This window comes from Astatotilapia calliptera, chromosome 5 (assembly GCF_964374335.1).
Source record: "Astatotilapia calliptera chromosome 5, fAstCal68.1, whole genome shotgun sequence".
Lineage (NCBI taxonomy): Eukaryota > Metazoa > Chordata > Actinopteri > Cichliformes > Cichlidae > Astatotilapia > Astatotilapia calliptera.
In genome coordinates this window covers 16,582,575-16,602,779 of record NC_137426.1, presented here as the reverse complement: position 1 = coordinate 16,602,779, position 20,205 = coordinate 16,582,575, and the positions used below count along the sequence as shown (strand labels likewise).

Here is a 20,205-nt window from a genome sequence, read left to right as displayed (position 1 = left end):
CTTTGGGGTAACTATGCAGCAACTTACTTCTGGTCTGCAACAAGGCAGAGTACACTAGGTCTAACTAGACACTGGTTGTGTAATTATAAGCACAGACTTTATAATACATATATGTGTATATATTATCTTGTATTTATAAATTTCATGGCTGCAGAAAGAGAGGGTGCTATCCTTGTTGCAAAAGGCACATTAAATATCACAGCAACCTCTGCCAAATGGAAAAGAAATACATAGATGACTAAATAAACGTGTTAAAACACTTTCAGTAATAAAATTGCCTTTAATTTGCCTTAAAAATAAATGGCAAGCATCATTGCATAATAACATTGCATAGCATAGTCACCAGTAGCTAGACATCGCACGTTTTTCTAAGTAAGCTATCAGGTCAGTTATCATAATAGCACAGTAAGATTATTTTCTTTTAAAGTTTTTGATAACCAGCTTATAAAAAACGCAGCAGCTTTAAGAAGCTCAATGCAGCTGTTCACAGAGGCTGAAAACTTTTGCAGTTGTCCCACTATCGTCTGAGTGATAGTTCCTCGAAACATGGTTACACTCTACCACAAACCAAAGAGACTCACATACTGCCACTGATGAATGTCCTTACACACATTTTGAACATGTTGGACATGTTGGAAATTTATCGCCTAAACGTCTGAGTGCAAAGTGACATTTGGGGTGTTACAACCGTGCCTGCAGATGAAGGTAATGCTTTGGCTTAAGGCGAGGTGCTGCCGAGCAGTTTAACATTATCATTAAGCTGCAAAAAGGGCATTTGACTTTTTTGTTGCCCAAATTGGACTTTTGGGTCTGGTAAAATATTGTGCATATTTGGATGTGTTCTAGTCTGCTGTGCATAAATAGGCTTATTGTATGTTATCGGCGGCTGTGTCTAAAGGAAGCCTGCAGTTCAGTGCTGCCGTACTTTTTTTCATTATGAATTTGCTCACCTGTGTGTGACCAACCTAGGCACCCTCTCATATAGCAGAAGTTTAATTACTCATATTTGTGCTATTAAAATATTGTGCTTGTTTCAATGATCTTTTTCCCTTCTCTTCGGCCAAGTATTGCATGCTTATTCTGGCCAGTTGTGTGCAGCATGCTTTGGTAGTCCCAAGACTGGTTTACTTTGATTTATTCTCCAGTTAATTTAAAAAAAAAAAAAAAAAGCTCGAGCTGCTCCCTTAATCACAAGGGGCGGCCACAGTGGGAGCGCTGCATGTTTGATTTGGTTTTTTTTATGCTAGATGCCCTTCCTGATGCAACCCCATAGAGATTTGTGTCCATGACTACTAAAGAAAACTAAGTAAACTTTGAGGGCTTTCCTACAGCTCTGGTCCTTTTTATGTAAAATTTTAATCTCTCAAGTACATCCTGACCATGCAGCAAATGAATGCACGGCTGTTAAAACTACAGTATTTCCCACTGACTTTTAGTGGAGTACTTCAGTACATGTAATTAAGTATATTCATGAACTTTTATAAACGTGCAAAAATCACACACATGCCCATCGTGTCAGAGCAGTTTCCACAAATTCAGTTTAGAAAAAAAAAAAATAATAATTTTAATGACAAGATAATAATCAGCATGAATGATTTAGACTTATACATATCAGTTTATAACGCTGCACTCTGAGGATCTGACAGCTCGCCTCCACGCCCTGTCTGCCTGCCATTTACTGCTCTTTGCTGGGAACCTGATAGCAGCATCAAGATCAATATACCAACATGTTAACGTAGGGTGGAAGGACTTAATGCCAATTAATGGACATGTGATTCAATCAGTTTTCATTCAAGTTCTGTTTTGTTTTTGTTTTTGTGCTCTCTTTCTTTCCTTTCCCTCATTCTCACTCTGTTTGTATCTTTGTGCCGGATGGTCAACACTGTATCAGTCGGCACCACCGACCACATGCTGGTAGCAAGTTTATCTCAGTGCAGCACAGACCTTCTCGCCTCTAGTGCTGCCAGTGCACACACGCACACAGTCATGAGCGTGCACGTGTGCACCGGCAGCGCTAAAGCCGTCTTTTCTTTATGTTGTTGACATTGCTGATGATCTTCTGGTTCAATTTGGTCAGTTCGATTTGGTTTTGTTATATGCAGGCTGAATGCAATTTCAAATGTCTTTTCTACTTCTCTAAACCTTCTCTCTTCCTCCACTCCAAAAAAAAGAGACGGTTACTCACAGCCGAGACAACCAGCTTGGACAAACAGATATCTCTCTAAAGTGCACTGGTGGATTTACTCAGTATTGCTGACTACAGAAATTTCCAATAATCTGTCTGAAATGCGGAATCCTATGCTAGACATCTCCTGTGCTCTCACACCACACCTCCTTTTTTCCTATAGCTGATGTCAGCTTCAACCCCCCCCCCCCCCCCACACACACACACACACACACACCTCACACCTCAGTCCCTCTGCAGGCTCATCCGTCAGTAGATGATTATGTGAGGGCTGATCAATCCCATTCATTCTGTGATTTAATGGCTTCCTTGGACTACACATGGCTTACAGAAGAGTTAAAGGTCCCTCCTCTCAATGCGAGCAGTTACCTTTAAAGGAATGAGAGATGGAGCGTGCTCAGGCCTCCTCTGTCTGTTCTCCTTCTGCCCTTCCCCCTCTATCTTCTGGCCTGGACCTTACACAACAGCTACTTGTTATCTAGTTGTGTGAAACATCAGAGGCTATTTCTGAACAACAGTTGACTCTCTGGCTCTCGTATTCTTTACCCGTGGCTTGTGTTTGGCTTGAGTATCCCTGAGTCATTGCGTAGCTCACGTCAGTGTACACCATAGTTTATTCTGTCCGTTAAAATGGGTGATTAATTCACTGCAGCTTTTTAAAAAACATTTTACATCAGCAGCAAAAGCTGTGGACAAATAGAGGCTTTCTCTGCATTTTTGTGGCACCAAATTTGCAGTTGATTATTATGTACGCTCAAAGTGTTTGATACTTTCCTCTTGGACTATTAAAACTAAACATGCTAAACAAGTTATGGTAGGGCAAAAACAGTTAAGTAACTGTGCTAAAAAAAAATAAAATTACGCTTAGGTTGTAAGGAATATAATGCAATCATGACTTTTTCCCACTTTATAATTGAACAAATGTTTAATATTATGTATGTAACTTCTAAATCAGATAAGCGAACAGAGACATGCATCACTAAGTGGTTTCGGGTGTGCTGGTTTAGATAGAAGCAGAATAATATTGTAAAATAAAAGAATTTAAGCTTACGTCCAAAAACACTGAATGAACTGAACATTATGAAGGTGTTTGCATTAAAAATGCATTTTAGCCTGTTGCTTTTGAATTTTCTTGTTGCGAGAAATACGAGGTAAACACTAGAAACGCCATTTGTGTAACGGAATAATGTAATAGTAATGTAACAGGGTTTTTTCTGTAGTATCCTTCTGTATTGATGCAACTACAATGTCAATGGAATAGAAATGTCAAATCAATGAGGGTCTGCAGTTTGTTTGTTTTTTACACAGTGCTAAATTAAGATTGAGCGTGGCATAATGGGGCCATTTCGTTAGGCACTAGAGCACCGAGGTTAAGTACGGCTAATTGTGATGCATTGATACAGTAATAAATTATGCACCATTGTTTGTCTACATTTCTATCCAGTTGCGCTTTTGCCGAGGATGTACTGTTTAAACCTGGACGAATCCCCATCGAGATGTCTCATTAGCCGTCCCAGTGGTGTCCGAAGGGTTGTGAAAACGTAGAGTCTGCTAGCAAACGACTTTTTATTCTGCTTGCCTCTCTGTTTGTGTGCTTTCTCTGACAGCTACTGTGTATTTACCATGGGAAAAATAAAAAATAAAACCATGAGAAAATAACTGGACATTAGAGGCACATAAAACCAGAAGTCGGTTAAATGTTATGCAGTGTGAGGGAGCTGGTCAGCACCATTACTCCCAGCCCCAGCCTCCCCTGAGCTGACAGGAGAACAGAAGGGCATGCAACCACACACTGTTTATTTTTCTGCCTTTTTATTGGTTTTCTGACACCGGGGAAGGTTACAAGGATTCCTCAGCTCCCGAGCTTGATGGCCTGGCACTGGTTGGCGGTGTTTGTATAAATGAAAATACATACGTATATCTGCAGAGTGCAACCCTGGGATGCATGCTGATATCTCTGGGTTAGCGTTAGGAGCAATTACTAGAAATAGCTTTGCAATAAAAAATATGACAGTTTGGAAAAAGTGGAACCAGATTATGTAGCGCCAGTCCCCCGTCTTCAGTTTCACATGAGGTCTGTTTTTTTTTGTTTTTTTTAAATTATGATTAATATTTTCCCCAGCTTGCTAAAAGCTGTTGAAAACCTCCAGTATTTGATCCAGTATGATTTTCTAATGATCGTTATTAAATCTTAACTCTAAAATATTTTATTTTGAAACTGTCAGAAGATTCCTCGACACCCTTGACTTCAAAGAAAAGCCTGTTTTTCCTTCTTGTGATGTAAACGCTGAGTCCTAGGGTAAAGTCATCTGACTGACATCAATAATGCAGGCTTGAAAGACACAGTGCTACATGCTACATCATGAAGCAGCTTACCTTTATTTTACCAGGAAGTGAACGAGATTAAGAGTCTCTGTGTTTTATACGTTTTAGTCTTTGTGCAAACACTTGGAGAACATGCAAATCCACATAGAAAGTCTCTGGATTTGAACTCTGGACCTTGTTGCTGTGTACATCCAATGAAATGAATTACTAGGACAGAGTAGGAGAAGCCAGCCGGGGGGAAATGGCTTCTTGAGTGTCAGCATGAAACTAACCAGGATGGTCGCAGTGTCTGATTCTCACTGACATGCACTCTGATACATTAGGGGACTATATTTGTGTAACTAATTGCCTGATGAATTCAAGGAAGACAAAAGGCCGATGCATTCATCCTACTAGAGGCTTTTTGGGGAGAAGAGAAGGCCTTGCACTTGTTTAAAGGAAGACAATATAGCATTATGTGTCAAAATAGGATTAGGGGGTCTGCTAAAGCTCCAGCCCTGTCAAAGGAAGATGCTTTATTTTGCCGATGCTGCAAATCTCTTCCCCTTGTCTCTGTCTCTTGGCATTACTTGCGAAGCGTGTGTTCACATGCTTGTGCGATTTTCATTGGTTCTTCTGTTTGATTGTTCAGGCACCACATGACATGTCTTTGGTGCTATCTGCGCTTGACAGAAAGAAACAACTGGGTACAGTTCCCTGAATGGGTTGCACTGGTAATGTGGAGTGGCGTGATGCCCTAGAAAATTCCAGGTGTGAAGTGCTTTATTCACTCCACTGCAGAGGGAGTGCTTCTGCATGTGTGAAGTGGTAGGTGTGACGCTTATTCTCCATTGTGAGCAAAATATATTTGTGTCTTTTTATGGGTGTTTGCATGTGAGAGAGTTTGGTTGCGCCGAAGTCTCTGAGGTTTTGTCCTCTTCTTCTTCTCTTCCTCCTCCACCTGCCTCGTCTGTGATTGATTGGTCACAGTTCTGAATAACTTTAATTGGCTTGCCTCAGCAGTGGGTGGTTCTCAAACACAGGACTGCTGTGGAAGTCCTAGAAAACTGTTTTAATTTTTGATCATGTAGGCAGTAAGGACTCTCTGCTGCCTTCTGAGAGGGGTCTTCAGAAGTGCTACCTACAGTGTTTTAATTCTGTAAATCATCGTGTCTTCTGCCTTGTTATCTTTCTCTTCAAAAGCTGGAAGTGAAGCTCCCGCTCCCTCCGCAATCTGTCCACCCCCTTATTTGGCTTCGAGCTGGACTCGCTCTCATCTCTGCCTCTGGCCCTTCTCCCAGGGCCTCGTTGTTTGATGGGATTTGCTCCACCAGTACAATTGCTGCTTCACGCATACACTCGTGTATGTGTACGCATTCATATTCCATATTTACAAAAAACATACAGTATAGCAACCGTGTCTTCTAAAAATTACATTTATGTAATTTGTAAGTGAAAATATGCTTTAAGAGGGAGTGCACGCGCAGCCTTACAATTTTGATGTTGATGTTAAAATATATATGTTTTTGCTATCCAAGTGAAGGTTTGATAGTTGGAGATAGTGAGTAGCTAAATACAGAACCAGCATTACTGATACTTTTAAATTTGAAAGGCAGCTTATGTAGGGGAGAGCAGTATGTCATGATTTATGAGATGAATCAACATTAATTATCAAATTCTGAACACATTTCAATGACCACTAAATGACTTTCCACAGTAATAAGTTAACACAGTAAAACACACCTATGATTTGGCCTCATGCGGAGGACAGAAACAAAATATCGGTCCTATTTGCGCTAGTATTATTCCAGTACCAATAACAGTGCTTGAATTGATACTGTTGATATTTGAATCGATCCGCCCACTTCTAATGGTGAGACGAAAGAAGTGCAATTTCAGCAGTAAATCTCAGTTTTTCTATATAATACAGAAATGCTGATGTAGTAAATGCAAGAAATCTGTCAGCACTTATAAATAAATGTGTAAAATTACAGAAGAAGCTGGTGGCTGACTAGTACTCTTGATGATCCATGTAAAAAATAGAAAGAAAATAGAATAGAAAAAGAAAATTCTATAGCAGATTGTGAAAAAATACATGAACCTTTCTGTGATTTAATTGTTATTGTTTATCTATTACTTAATTACTTTGGTGTAGTATGAATGGCAATAATGGAGGTTTTTGTCAGTAGGAAACACTGTAAAAACATTAAAGTTAAAAATAGTTAAAAGTTACAGTTAAAATTAGGCATTGTGTCAGCCTGATGGGGTCTTTGCTGGGCTAATTCTGGGCATTGGGCATTGTGTTTGTGACACAACCCTACACAACCCTTCTCCATCCTTTTCCAGCCCCCTTGTCTCCTTCACGTAAGTGTCTTGCCACTGTTTTGTAGAGGTGGGAATCACCATACATCCCACGATACGATATTATCACAATACTTAACGCACGATACGATATTATTGCAATTTTTAAAAATATTTTGCGATATTCAGATTCTGTACATAAAGGTAAACTTTATTAATATTCATTTTATCTAATAACAAAGTCTCACACTCAGTCTTTCTCTCATTTCAGTCAGTTTTATTGTTGACAAACTGAACGGTTTGTATTACAGTCTAGTCCAACTTACCATCTGGTACAATTATAGCTATTCTGAACTATGAAATTTGTGAAAACTATGCAGCCCCTTCAGCAACTGAAGAATTTGAAAGTAAATTAAAACAAGATATAATTTTACATTAAATAAAAAAGTTTTAAACTTAATTAAAATACAACATGTATTAAATGAAAATAAGTAAACTTTTTATGGCAGCAATGAACATGACAAACACATTTGGACAGTGAAGGAATGTCAGGATGTCAGAATGTCAGGATTCTTGCTCAGAAAAAGGAGCTGATCAACATGCTCTGAAGTCAGAGCATGTTCCAGTCCACAAAAACGTTTTTTGTAACAAAATATCGATTTCTGCTGTCCCTGTATCGATACATTATTAGCAAACAAAATATCACGATACTACACAGTATCGATTTTTTCCCCCACCCCTACTGTTTTGGATATAAACCAGTCCTTTATATTCCCAAACAACCCAAAACTGAAATAAAATAATTTTAAGCTCCCATCCTGTTTTTACTGCTTCAGTCACACCTGCTCCTTCATAGTGATCCCCATAACAAAAGCAGACAGGGGCATGTGGTCCTCCTGTTGCCGTTTTTGGCCATCAAAACTTGTGGACCTGAAAGCCTCTCATAAAGGCCGGTCAGTATAAAATACTGACGTAGCTCCAAGCAGGATGTAGTAAAAAGCATCGCTATCAACACATTAGACTGATTAGAGACAAAGAGAACACCATTACCTCCCTTTACGAGTTATTTCACAGTGAAATTGAAAGATAACGAGCCGCGTTTCCATTTTCCCCAACCAATATTACAAACTCAAAATGTTTAGCACTCGCATACTCATTAAACTTGTTGAGCAACTTTCCACAATCAAACGTTTCGCCAGTGCCGCTGTGCCATTTATTATCTTCACATTCAGAGAGTATCCTACCATAAAAGTAAATAAATGATTTTAATGCTCATATAAGTCATTTATTTTTGAAAAAAAGCATCCGGCAGTGCACAGTCGCCCCGACTTCCAACCTCACAATTTGCACAAATCTGTGTGTTTGTTTATAAATAATTCTGTTTATGTTTTTTCTGTCACCGGTTTCAATGCAGCGGCCAATTGTCTGAGTTACAACCGACGTTGCTATTTACATTAGCATCAACACTGTAATTACTATCACTCAGCGTGTATTTAGAAATGACACAGCTGATCTAATTGAATTCGAGCTAAATGCATTCGTTTATTGTGAGTTATAATTACATTAATGACAGTGTAGGTGTGACTTTAAAGGCTCTGTAACTTTTGGCGAAGCAGAAATAAATCATAAAAGTGCTTGAGGGAAAAATACAACAAATGCTTGATTCGGGTTACTGACACCTAAGAGCTTAATCAGATACGTTTTGTGTACGACAGTTAAAATTTCATCCTGACATTTACTGCTGTGCAGCTGCGTCTGCTTTGCACAGGTATTGTGTGTGTAAGCCAGCCGTCTGTTGTTGCCTACAGGCTGCTTAAGCTTCCATTGTCATGTGGATGGTATGTGAGTGAATGTTTTGGGGATGCTCAAGAGTTAAATCCTGAAGAGTGCAATGGATTTGCTTCTCAACACAGCGAGGCAGAGTTTCTGATGGTGTTTTGGCGCTGTAGAATATGCGATATGAGCTGATTGATTACTGTGTGGCTGGATTCACGTGCCCACATCAGTGGTCCCTCCAGTTTTTCTCTCTCTTTTTTTAGGTGTGATGAGTATGCGCGTACGACCGTGTATGTATGTGCTGGCATGTGTATGAGTGAACCCTGGACCACCAGCTCATTTCACACGCAGGCAGACATCAAAGGCGTTTTGAATTAACCCTGCGTGTCGGGGCCGCTCTGCATGCCATCCGCAATTTCACATCTCTGCCGCTCCAGCGGCACCAAACTTACATGCCCATTCATATTGAAATGAACAGATGGAGTTTTGCCATGCAGCGAATCGCCATCCTTCACTGAGAAAAGATAAAACTTCAAAAGAGCGGAGATACATTGGGATCTGTTTTAGCAGGTGGTGAGGCTGTGTATCGTCGCAGGTGGAGTGAAGGTGTTCTGTGTCTCTGTGAAAGTGTGGGCAAAGTGCAAGTATCGTGTTTTTTCTTATTAAAGCAGGTCAATTGTGTTTACATTACAGCTCCCTTGCAAAAGCTGGCTCCCTTTCTCCTTGATTAGACACTGCAGAAATGATGTCATGGTCACGCGCACACACGCACACACGCACACACTCACAGACGCGCGCACAGGTACAAACATCAAAGCATATGTGGCTCACCTCTTTTAACTCATTTCATAAATCCATAACAGGAAGCCTGTCGCCTCACCGCGATGTTTGCTTGTGTCCGAAATGTGTTTTTTGATTGTTTCGACTGGATAGCGTTACCTCTGCCTTTGCCTCCAAACACTTATTCTCACATTTTCACCTCATCTTGGCAGCTAATTTAATTTTATATTGTATTTATTGATCTGGCCGACTTCAATTTCCTGCAGCGGCGTGATTCCGCCGCGCGATGAAAGCGATAATGTAGATGAACAGGCGATGGCTGATGGTGAGGATGGGAATAGTGATGAAGAGTGTGATGATGATCATTTCTGTGGGTGATTGTGATTGCGATGAGTTTGTGTGCTGATTAGAGTAGTTTCTGAAGATGGCGGGGGTCGCTGAAGTGTAGGTGAAGCCATCAGCTGCGCCGTGTATTTTTAATATCCCTGAGCCATCAGTAGGCTGCCATGACAGCTGTTCAGTAAACACATTCATATTTCATTAATCTAGCCTCTCCCCTCTCCGCCCCTGATGGCCTCTTATTGTCTCCTTTAGAGGTTGTTCAGTAATCCACTGAGACCTTACCTCGTCCTGCTGTGCTACCTGCACCCACACTCCCACACTCTGCTGTAAGTACTATACGAGGAAGTCTTTTCTCATGGTTATTTGTCATACTCTTAGTGTTCTCCATGACAGCTAAATTTAACAGTGTATAGGGCCACTGTTAATACAGATACACCCACACACATATGCGTTCACCCATCCATATTTATAGCGTGTAAGCACACAGACAGGATCATACTACACACCCTCACTGACATGCAAACATATGTAAAATTACATAAAACCACTCAAATTTGTGCATAACAGACTTTCTAGTCATGTCTATAATATGTCTATGTGTCTTACTTATATTTACCAAAATGCTGTTTAAACATGTATTAGTCAGCCCTCTTGCGCCAAGTACATCATATTTGACACATGAGTTTTTGAGACCTCCACATCATCAGTGTGATTTTTGAATCATAACACTAACTCCCTTATAGGTTTTTGTGTGTTTAAGATAAACAATGTAGCAAAAAGGATACAAATTAAAACTCATATATGCACATTTATATTCAGTTTGATCTTTTTAAATATAATTGATAAAAGATTTAATAAACACTTGGTGTAAAAAAAAAAAAAAATTCTGGCCATTACTTCATGGTTCAGGTTTTACAGGGTTAAGACAGAGTCACAAAAAAGAGCACAAAATGGATAATATGGCTCAACTTAACTCTCATTATTCCAAGTTAGACGGCCTTATTTATGAATATTTGCATGGAATCATTCTTAACCTGTGCGAAAAATAAATAAATAATAATGTTTGCATGCAAAATTTATTGTTGCATTTATGAAATGTGCATACCCACCTGTTTTGCTCTCAGCCTGGTACATTCTCCATACAGTTTGCATGCTATCTGCATACTGTTCCGCCTCCATTTCTCTATATAAGGAAACACACTTACATCTAGGTGAAGCAGAGGAAGTGGTGATGATGTTGTAAGAGAGAAGCCTGCACCTCTACGCAAGAAATAAGGAGAAAGCCTGACTGTACGAAATTGAATAATAGCGTCTGAGGTTTGAGGAGGAAGCCAGAAGAGGTGCAGCTTTCCAAAGTGCTTCCACGGGAGTGACGAATGTTTAAAAATAAATAAATTAAAATTGACTCTCAGTGAAAAAAAATAAGCTTGGACTCAGAGTTGATTGAAGACTAACACAAAAACAAGACTCAAGCATCTGTGGGAAAGTGCCAAGAAATGATACAGCAAGTGATGACATCCAGCAATGATAGTCGTAATTTTTGATGAAAGATAAGAACAATTTAAGATATGTCACGATGAGATAAGAATAATGGAATATGTTTAAATTAAACCAACAGTGCAGGCAGGGCTGGATCCAGATATGAGGTCTGGACTTTGGTCATTTTGTTTTCAGAACAAGACAGTAAAACTGGATCATTGTGGCTTTTACTTTGAAAAGACTACGGGAATTCTGGGAATTCTGCAGTGACTCTGACTGGCTTGTGTTTAGGAGGTTAGGTTAACACAGGACTCATGAGGAATGATAATTGGTTGGTTTAGACACCAGGAGTGAGTCAGAGGCACAGTGGAGCCAGGGCCAGGAGTGAGTAACTTTTTTTCTTTCTGCCGTTTTAATTTCAAGGGAGGGAATAATTCTTTTGTGTTTTATTTTATTTTATTTTTTTTTACAGCCAGACAAGATTCAACTTCCACATTTATATATATATACAAAGTAGCTTCTGTGAAAAAGAGGGAAGCTATACAAAATAAAGTACTTTACAGTTTTCAGAATTTCTGGTGTGAATTTCTTTGTACCGAATCTCTTCAGAAGTCTGGCCTTTTCTGCTGGTCACTGAAGCACACATGTTGTAAAGAGAAAAAATTCTGGACCTCATTCATTTCTAGAACAGGAACAGAACAGGAAATGTTAACATTGTACTTTACTGACAGGACACAGACTGAAGTGTTGGGGTGGTTTCCGAGCAGCCTACTAACGTTACTACGAGGTGAAATCTTATTCACATTACTTTAGCTTAAGCATTTATATAATGTTAACTGCTGCAACCATTTTAGCCCATTTCACTGCTCAGTGACATCTGTCTCAAACTAATTTAGCACTGTTGCCTCACAGTAAGAAGGTCCACCACCAGGCCGGGGCCTTCCCCCCCCCCCGAGTCTCCTTGTGTTTGCTTCTCACCGGGTACTCCAGCTTCCTCCCACAGTCCAAAGACATGCAGTTAGTGGGGTTAAGTTAACTGGCGATTCTAAATTGCCTACAGGTATGAATGTGAGTGCGACTGGTTGTTTGTCTTTCTGTGTTAGCCCTACATAGGCTGGCTACTTGTCCAGGGTGTTCCAGCTACCATAGGGTGAGAGCCCTATGGTAGTACAGGTCTGCGCTCCACAGGCTCTAGTTATCACCCTTTGTTCATCCCTGACTCTTTCTTGTCAATGAGTTGGGTTGTTGTTAACTTTTACCTGTGCTTGTGGGCATCCTCCTCCTTCAGCATGTCAGGTTAGACTAGAACACTTGTGGGTGTATGCTGCCTCCATCACTTACAGACGAATTACAGCCTCGGCACATGCGCTGCCTACAGTTGCTGCCACGCGTTAAAAAACTGGTGCTGTGCAAAGCTGCCTGAAAAATATCACAAAGAACGCATTAACCCATCCTCCAAACCGTGAAAAAGATTTCAAGCTGTGAGGTTTCACCAGAACAAGCCCACTGGGCCAGCATAGATGACAAGTTCAGAATGCTCAGAATAGACCTTACCCTGTGAAGAGGTGACTCCACTAAAAAGAAAAAGCCACATCTTAGTCTGGCAAAAGTCTCTCTTCTTGTCCTTTGCAACTTTTCCTCAAAAGAAAGGATTCAGGGATTTCCTTTTCACTCATAACTCGTGTTTTTCAGGTAAGACCTGTGAGACATCGGTCTCAAACTAACTAATGTTCCTGACCTTGTGCTCAGTTGTGCACCAGGCCTTAGTGCACAGTGTTATATGATATCCTCCATTCTTTAGAAATTTCCTTTTTCCTTTTTTGTGTGGCTATTCTAAGACTGTAATCGAGCAACAAAGGCTGAGGCTCCAGACACTTAACTAGCCACATTTATTGCTCCTTTAATCAGCATAACTGTTTTCAGCTGTGTTAGCATAATTGGAAAATGGTTGTTTTAATGATCAGTTAGCCTTTTAACATGATAAACTTGCATTAGGTAACACAGTGTGCCACTGGGTGGTTGCTGTGTGGAATATGGGCCTCTGTATACCTGCACAGTCCATTTAAAGTCATAAATGGTCATCTGACTAATTATTCCATTACCCATTAATTATCTTCAACATTTATGATCAAGTTTGTTATTTTAATGTATCATTGAAAACAAATCCACTCTTTTTTCCCTGAAACCCAGTGTTGCTTCACTCTAAAAAACTTTTTGTCTTTTATTTATGGGCACGCTCAGCGATCCAGTAAGTTGTGAACCAGCTCAACCAATGATCGAGCTCGCACAACACCAGGACTTGAAAGCCAAAGCAGCTAAATGGAATTTAGCCATTGCTCTTTGTGTTATTTACGTCAGCGCTTTTCAAAGATGAAAATCACCTGCAATGGAAACATTTAACAGCTACAGTTCGATGACAGCTGAGCAAATTCCATCTGCTGATGAAGGCCACTGATGTAAAAGCAAATGGAGCTACTGAAAAGTGTGTGCTTGAAAGCTCTTGTGCGTCACTGTGTAGTTCAAGGTGAGATAAGTTGTAGAAGTTGAGGATAAATTACACCTTAAGTGCTCTAGGAATGCATCAGTGATCTTTTTTTGTAGTATTTTGTAGAAAGTTAGATTTGTGCCTATTGTTTCTTTTATTTTAATGATCAGTAGTATTGACCTTAAGGGATATTATGAAGGAATTTTCAGCATTCAAACCTGGACCTTGCACTACAAAACAAGTTCAACATACCCAGAATATTACTCTGACATGGTTTGAATGTCTGTGCTTTAAACGTTTCAGTCAGTATGAAAGAGCTACTATTTTAATGAAGCATAGCCAATTTGAAGGCAGGAAGAAAAGCTGGCAACGTGTGAGTTTACAGTGAAGGAATAAAATTGCATCCAAGAATCTGTATTTATTACTCATCCTCATCTGGGAAACACAGAGACATTAGACGGAATTTCAAGAGAACTTCCAGGAACGGTGACGCTGTTTCCTGGAGATTTGATTGATCAATAGACAGTGATTGCATACCTTTTGATCTCTAATCAGGAACATAAGCAGATTAGGTTTGGAGCATTAGTTACCATGGTGATGTACCCCTGTACGAACTGGACCACATTCATAGTACAGAAACATAAAACCTGTAGTACAGGTCTGCGCTCCACAGCTCACCGAGGAGTGATTGAACAAATGAAAGAGCGAATGACTGGAAGCAACGGCATTAAGGAGAACAAAGCAGTGAATCAGAGAATTAAACAATTTTCTGCTCGTTTGAGAGTGGCTACGTTCTAAAACAGAAATACAAACACCCACACCTCTGCAAACCTTCACACTGCCCTGCAGCGAGGCTTCGCATTGCCGGATTTTGTGTGAATGCATCCGAGGCGCTCGCCGTCATCCTGTCCACTGTGGCTTCTCCGCTCTGTAAGTGTTTGCAATCAGCATCAAGCGAGCGGCCACGCAGCTCTTTATACATTCATGACACAGGCAGAGAGCACTGCAGTGACAGAGACAGTCATGTAACCAGAGACCGTACGCAAAAAAATGGACTTAACCAGCTGTAAGTCTATTTAAACACTTTGGTTGTCGGCGTCTAACAAGTAAGGTAGCAGCTTGCCAGTCACCTGTTCTGTTCTATATGGAAACATAATTTAGGACAATATAAACATTGTGTTGTAGTTAAGACTTTAACGTAGAAAACGAGATCATAAACTGTTTACTGAGGTCGTAAATACTGTGAGCAGGATTCTCAAAAGCTTCTGTATAGTCAAACTTATTTTTTTAATCAGTGCTGGCGATTGAAATTGATTGTTTTATATATGGGCTCATGTGTAACCTGGTTGCAGTGTTTTCTACTTGTTCTGCCCTCACAGCCTGGACATTGCTGCTGCCTGGTGTTACACAACCTCTCAGCAAAGGTTGCAGCCCAGCAATGTCCAAAACAGAGCAAAATAAGAGAGAAAGGAGACAGCAGAGGCAGAAGGAAGAGTCTCGTTAGATGAATATGCATACGCACTTTGAGTGGGTTGTGAGTAATGGCTGAGAGGGACTATTTTTGTATCGGTCTGTTTAGGTTTTTTTTTTTTTTTAAATGAAAGTGTTGCATACTTTACCTTTAAAGTTAATTTTGATATCTAAAAGAGGAGATGACCAGAAGCACGACTTGTTGCCTCTTCCGTTGGCGTGATTTCAGGCCATTTGCTTTATATTCAATGCCATTCATTAGTTTGAGGCTCCCGTGTGTCATGTTGTGTTTTTCTTGAATGCAAAAAGCTATTACAGCTCTGCGGAGTTAATTTCAGGCTGATTTCTGGTGTAATTTACTTCTGCATGCCAATAATATGGTAATGGGTCACTGCGTATAGGGTGGCATTTTTTTGAAGGGCTGTCTCATAGTTCTTGTACCATACAAAACAAGCATTTGTCCCTGCTCATAATGAAGGCTCGTAGTAAATTTTTCCTGATATGAATTATTCAGGTGCACTCAGCTCAACTGATCTAGGTGCATTTGTAGATTGTGCGTGCGTGCATGTGTGTTTGTAGCTGTTCCAGATAAAGATGGTCTGCAGAGCGGGAAAAGGGATGAAGCTGTTTGTTATTGGGTAGGATTCAGTGTCAAATTTGGAGGATGAATAGTCCATCCAGGACTGATTGAGCCTCGTCATATGATATAGACACAAGGATAAAAAAAAAAAGTGTAGTGAAGCATGTGTTTATATATGTGCCTGGGTGGAGCTTAGATCTGAGTTTGTGTACATGAGGAAAGAATCTGGAAGCATGAAGACTGAGAGTGAAATCCCCTTTTGTTCACCAGTGTGGTGTATTTTTTGCAGAGATTTTGACAGTGAATGTAGCTCAAGAGGTTGTGTGTGTGTGATGAAATCCTAGTGATGAAAACCCCGTATGGCCTCTGGGGTCTGTAATGTTAAATTCACTGTTAAATGTGTGGACTAGTTCAGCCTTCTGCTGGGACACCTTAGCGTTTGAGCACTGCCAACGAGACCAGAAGATATGAGCTAATGACATGCAGACATGGAAGCTGCACACCAGCTCCGTGGTCCAGACTCACTCTGGGGTTTAGTCACTCCTATTTTGCCATACCAACGTCTGCATGTCTATTTTCAAACTGGCTCTTAGTCACTTCTTTCTATGGCTCTCATGCCATTAAGATACAGTTGGCTGGTGTCTCAAAAGGCATGTGTCTAACACAGCTAGAGTCTCTCTGTATGTAGTGGACTGCTGCACTCAAATTAGCAGCTTTTAGTCACAGTTCTCTTTGTGACTCAACTATACAGCCTCTGTGTGAGTTGATAGGCAAGGCTGAGGTCAACTCTGCACTTCTCTTTTTGTATACGGCACACTTTAATATAGCTTTTACTGTGAAACAGCTGAAAAAATGCATTATTTTGGGGGGGAGAGATTTACTTGCTAAATGGTTAAACTATGTTCTGGCCATTAAGAATCCATTTAAAGTCACATAATAACAGTAGGTGGGATGGTGCTTAGCACTGATTCAGTTCAGTTCAGTTTTATTTATATAGCACCAAATCACAACAGTTGCCTCAAGGTGGTTTATATTATAAGGTAAAGATCTTACAGTAATACAGAACAAACCCCGACAATCAGACGACCCCCCGTGAGCAAGCACTTGGCGACAGTGGGAACAAGCGCACTCAGAGAGCAACTCACCCCTGAAAGGCAAAGGCTATACTAAAACTTTGATGTTTAATGATGTTTTTATTACATGCTGACATCCGCCTGCTTTTCTAACAACACGCTGACCTATGACCTTGAAGCATTAGATACTAAAATGGTGTATTTTATTATTATCTTATATTTTTTGACTTTACGCTATAAAAACTTGAGATTTTAACCCTTTAAAGCCGGTCGGAGCAGGCACGCTCTGTTTTGCTTAACTATTTTAAAATCCCGGTAGCACTGCAACCACATAAGCTAGCGCAATAATTTGTTTTGCATATGAAACCGGAGGAGTTGTACTTACATCTTATGCCATCAGCTTGTCCTAGGTCACAGTTTCCTTCCACATAAAGCTTTGCAAAAACTGCATAAAAAGCACTTGCAGCAACAAAAAACATAATATTCCAGAAACACGCTTTGGCGATCTGATCAGCTGTTTGTAACACTTCCTACGTCCATCAGCGCGAACTATCGCATGACCTGCCCGAAACCGGAAGTGACGCCATTTTGCGGAAATATAGTTTTTTACCATCAGGGCCTAGCGAGCCTTTACTGGTGTTTTTAAAAGTTATGTTTGACTTTATGACTTTCTGTGTCATTTCTGGAATGCATAGAACAAAAATTGCACTGCTGGAAATAGTTTATTTTGATGCATGTGCTGTTTTTTTTTTTGCAAATTTGCAGTATAATATTTATTTTCGTTTTTCCTGCATTCCTGCAATTGGTGTATTTCAAAAATAAAACTATGAAGACACTTAAAATAAATTTCCTGTGGTGGGAAACTATTTTGTGCAACCTTTTTGTATTTACAGTTTTGAGGGATAAGCCTCTTAAATTTCTCTAACTAGAAATATATGGTAAAAAAACAAAAACGATTTTCAATTTTTTTGTAGTTTATTGCACTTTTTTGCAATTTATGTAATTACTATAAACTTAATGCATACATATTATTAAAATTTGGGCTATAATGGTTGTATTGATGTATATCAACTTGAAATGCTCCAAAAAATGGCACTACAACATGTAAAAATATGATATAAGCCCTGGAGGACTTGGTTCTATGGTAGGTCTTAAAGGGTTAAGATGTATTTATGCAGTGTGTGATTTTGCAAAACTTTATGTCGTCATGGGTTTGAGTGAACCAGCTGCCTGTGTGTAGTTAGATTGTTTTCCTTTGCAGTCCAAAGACATGTATGTTCGGTTAACTAGGTTAACTGGTGATTGTAAACTTACTGTAAGTGAAAGTATGAGAGGTTGTCTGTCTCACTGTGGTGTCGCCTGCCTCTCACTGTATGTTCAGCCCAACTGAACTGGATAAGCAGAAAATGCATGGATTGCTGTAATAATTACTCCACAAATACATTCATTTGAATTTGAAAATGGTACTATGGTATGGAGTGGTAGGGGTTTAGGAACACAATAGTTGAGTTCACCATCAGGCTTTCTAAAATAGATAAGTAAAGAATATCGAGCAGCTAAGTCATTTCTAATATGTCCAACTGAAGTAGAACAGAAAGGCAGAAATAGTGACCGTACCTCAATAGTTTAGTTTAATTTAACCCTGAAAAGAGTGTTATTAACGTTGCACGTGTTGGAGTTTTTGGAAATGGTGTTATTGCTTGTGACTTTAATCAGTGACAATTTAAGACAAAACTAGTAACTGGAGGCACCAGAAGGTGTATATGCCACAAGAGCCAAATGCAGCAGTCCGGGTTTGGCTCAAACAGACCTTCCTCTCTCCTTCCTCTCCCTGCTACTCTTCATTGTGCTACAGTATCTAAACAAATGATTAATTGGCTGTGGTGTGAATGAGACACGGCGGGTCCAGGGATCATAGGTTTGAGCCATTTTATTCAATATTTGTCACACTACAACACCCACCAACCCCTGAGTCCTCGTGTTTTTAACTAGGCGGGCGTGATTAAGGATGCCGTGCAGGTGCGTCCGCCCTCCCTGCACGGCACCACAGACCACGCCCCACCACATTGGCCAATCAATCATCAATATGGATCATGATTAATGCAATGGACTGAAGGGGATCATTTATAAACCAAACTAAGCTGAAACATCAAACTAAATAATGGTTACAATAAATAAGTCAATTTATGTAAAAGAGACTTTATATGATTGTTGTGCAGGTAAAAGTATCTCCACAAGTTATCGTCGAACTAGAGATTTAAAAATGCCACATTCTGCTTATAATACTCAGATAACTCATATAAAAGGAAACCACACAGTCTTGGTCAGACTCTGCTCGCCTTTTTCTTCACAGACTTAAAGACTCCACAATGACAGAGCCACTAAAGTGGAAATTGAAACTTACAGCTTGAAGAATGAGCATTTTATGAAACATTTTCCTTTGTACTGTAGCTTTTCAAATTTGTGCACCAAAGCGTAAACTTTCTGGCTCTAAAGAGGATCATTCTTTTCAGCCATCAGTCAGGCTGGTTCACAGTCGCTCTGCATCAAATATTTCTGCCACACACAAACACTCGAGCATACATATGAGACATAAATGATGAAACAGTGACATCTTTCTTCAGTATATCTCCACAGCTCTGTGCCTTGCTGCAGGAAATCAGACATTTAGCTGCAGTTTCTCATGTAATATAGATGACATAGCGAGAACCAAGGCTCATCCTTATAAATAATCTTTACGATAACAAACTATGATATATTCTGTCCCAGAGATATTCATTTTGATGCTATGAGTGAGAAAGAAAATAGATTGTGACTTTCAAAACTGATCATTTTTAGGCTGAAATTAAGGTTTATTTTAAGGCAACCTGGATTATTTTGGATTATTTTGACATTGGGAATAATTCTCTGCACTTAGTTTTGTGAAAAATGTTTTTGTGAGTCAAACCCTTTAGCAGTGTTTAGCTGTGAAATAAAAGGAGCGGCACAGTTACAGACCGCATGCTCATTACTGAGGGTCTTAGCCTTGATCCTGAAAGGTTGTGTTAAATGTGTTTTTGTTTGGTTTTTAGGAGTACTAAGCAGTCGTTAGGACCCAGCATGCGTGTCTGTGTCGTATGATAACATAGTAAGGAAGGCCCTGCATTGATCTCTGTTTTAATAGTGTGTTTGTAGAGCCTTTCAAAGAGCAGCCCTCGTGTTCAAGGCATTGATCGTTGCACAGTCACACGCTTTGTACAAATGCTGATCGACAGCTCTTTCTTGAATGTTGTCTCCGTTTGGGCCACGCAACTTCGGGGGAATTGAAGCCGTCTCTCTGACTCTCTGAATTTGTTGTTCTAAATTGTCAAAATTGAGTTTCCTTCGGAAGGAATATGGCAAGCAGCGTTGGCTCCAAAAAATGGTTTGGAGTCAGAATTTTCAGGATAAC

General features: G+C 39.9%; 1 protein-coding gene and 1 long non-coding RNA gene across 3 annotated transcripts in view; one reads left to right on the top strand and one right to left on the bottom strand.

Moving 5' to 3' along the window:
* Positions 1 to 20,205, top strand: part of cacna2d2a (calcium channel, voltage-dependent, alpha 2/delta subunit 2a) — a 181,906-nt gene that overhangs the window by 14,920 nt on the left and 146,781 nt on the right. The gene's annotated exons all lie outside the window — the stretch shown is intronic.
* LOC145428884 (uncharacterized) lies at positions 11,561 to 13,025 on the bottom strand. The gene is made up of 3 exons (XR_013909216.1): positions 12,722 to 13,025; positions 12,427 to 12,586; positions 11,561 to 11,849 (listed from the first exon to the last, which is right to left on the bottom strand). It is a non-coding gene; the product is annotated as an uncharacterized LOC145428884 (long non-coding RNA).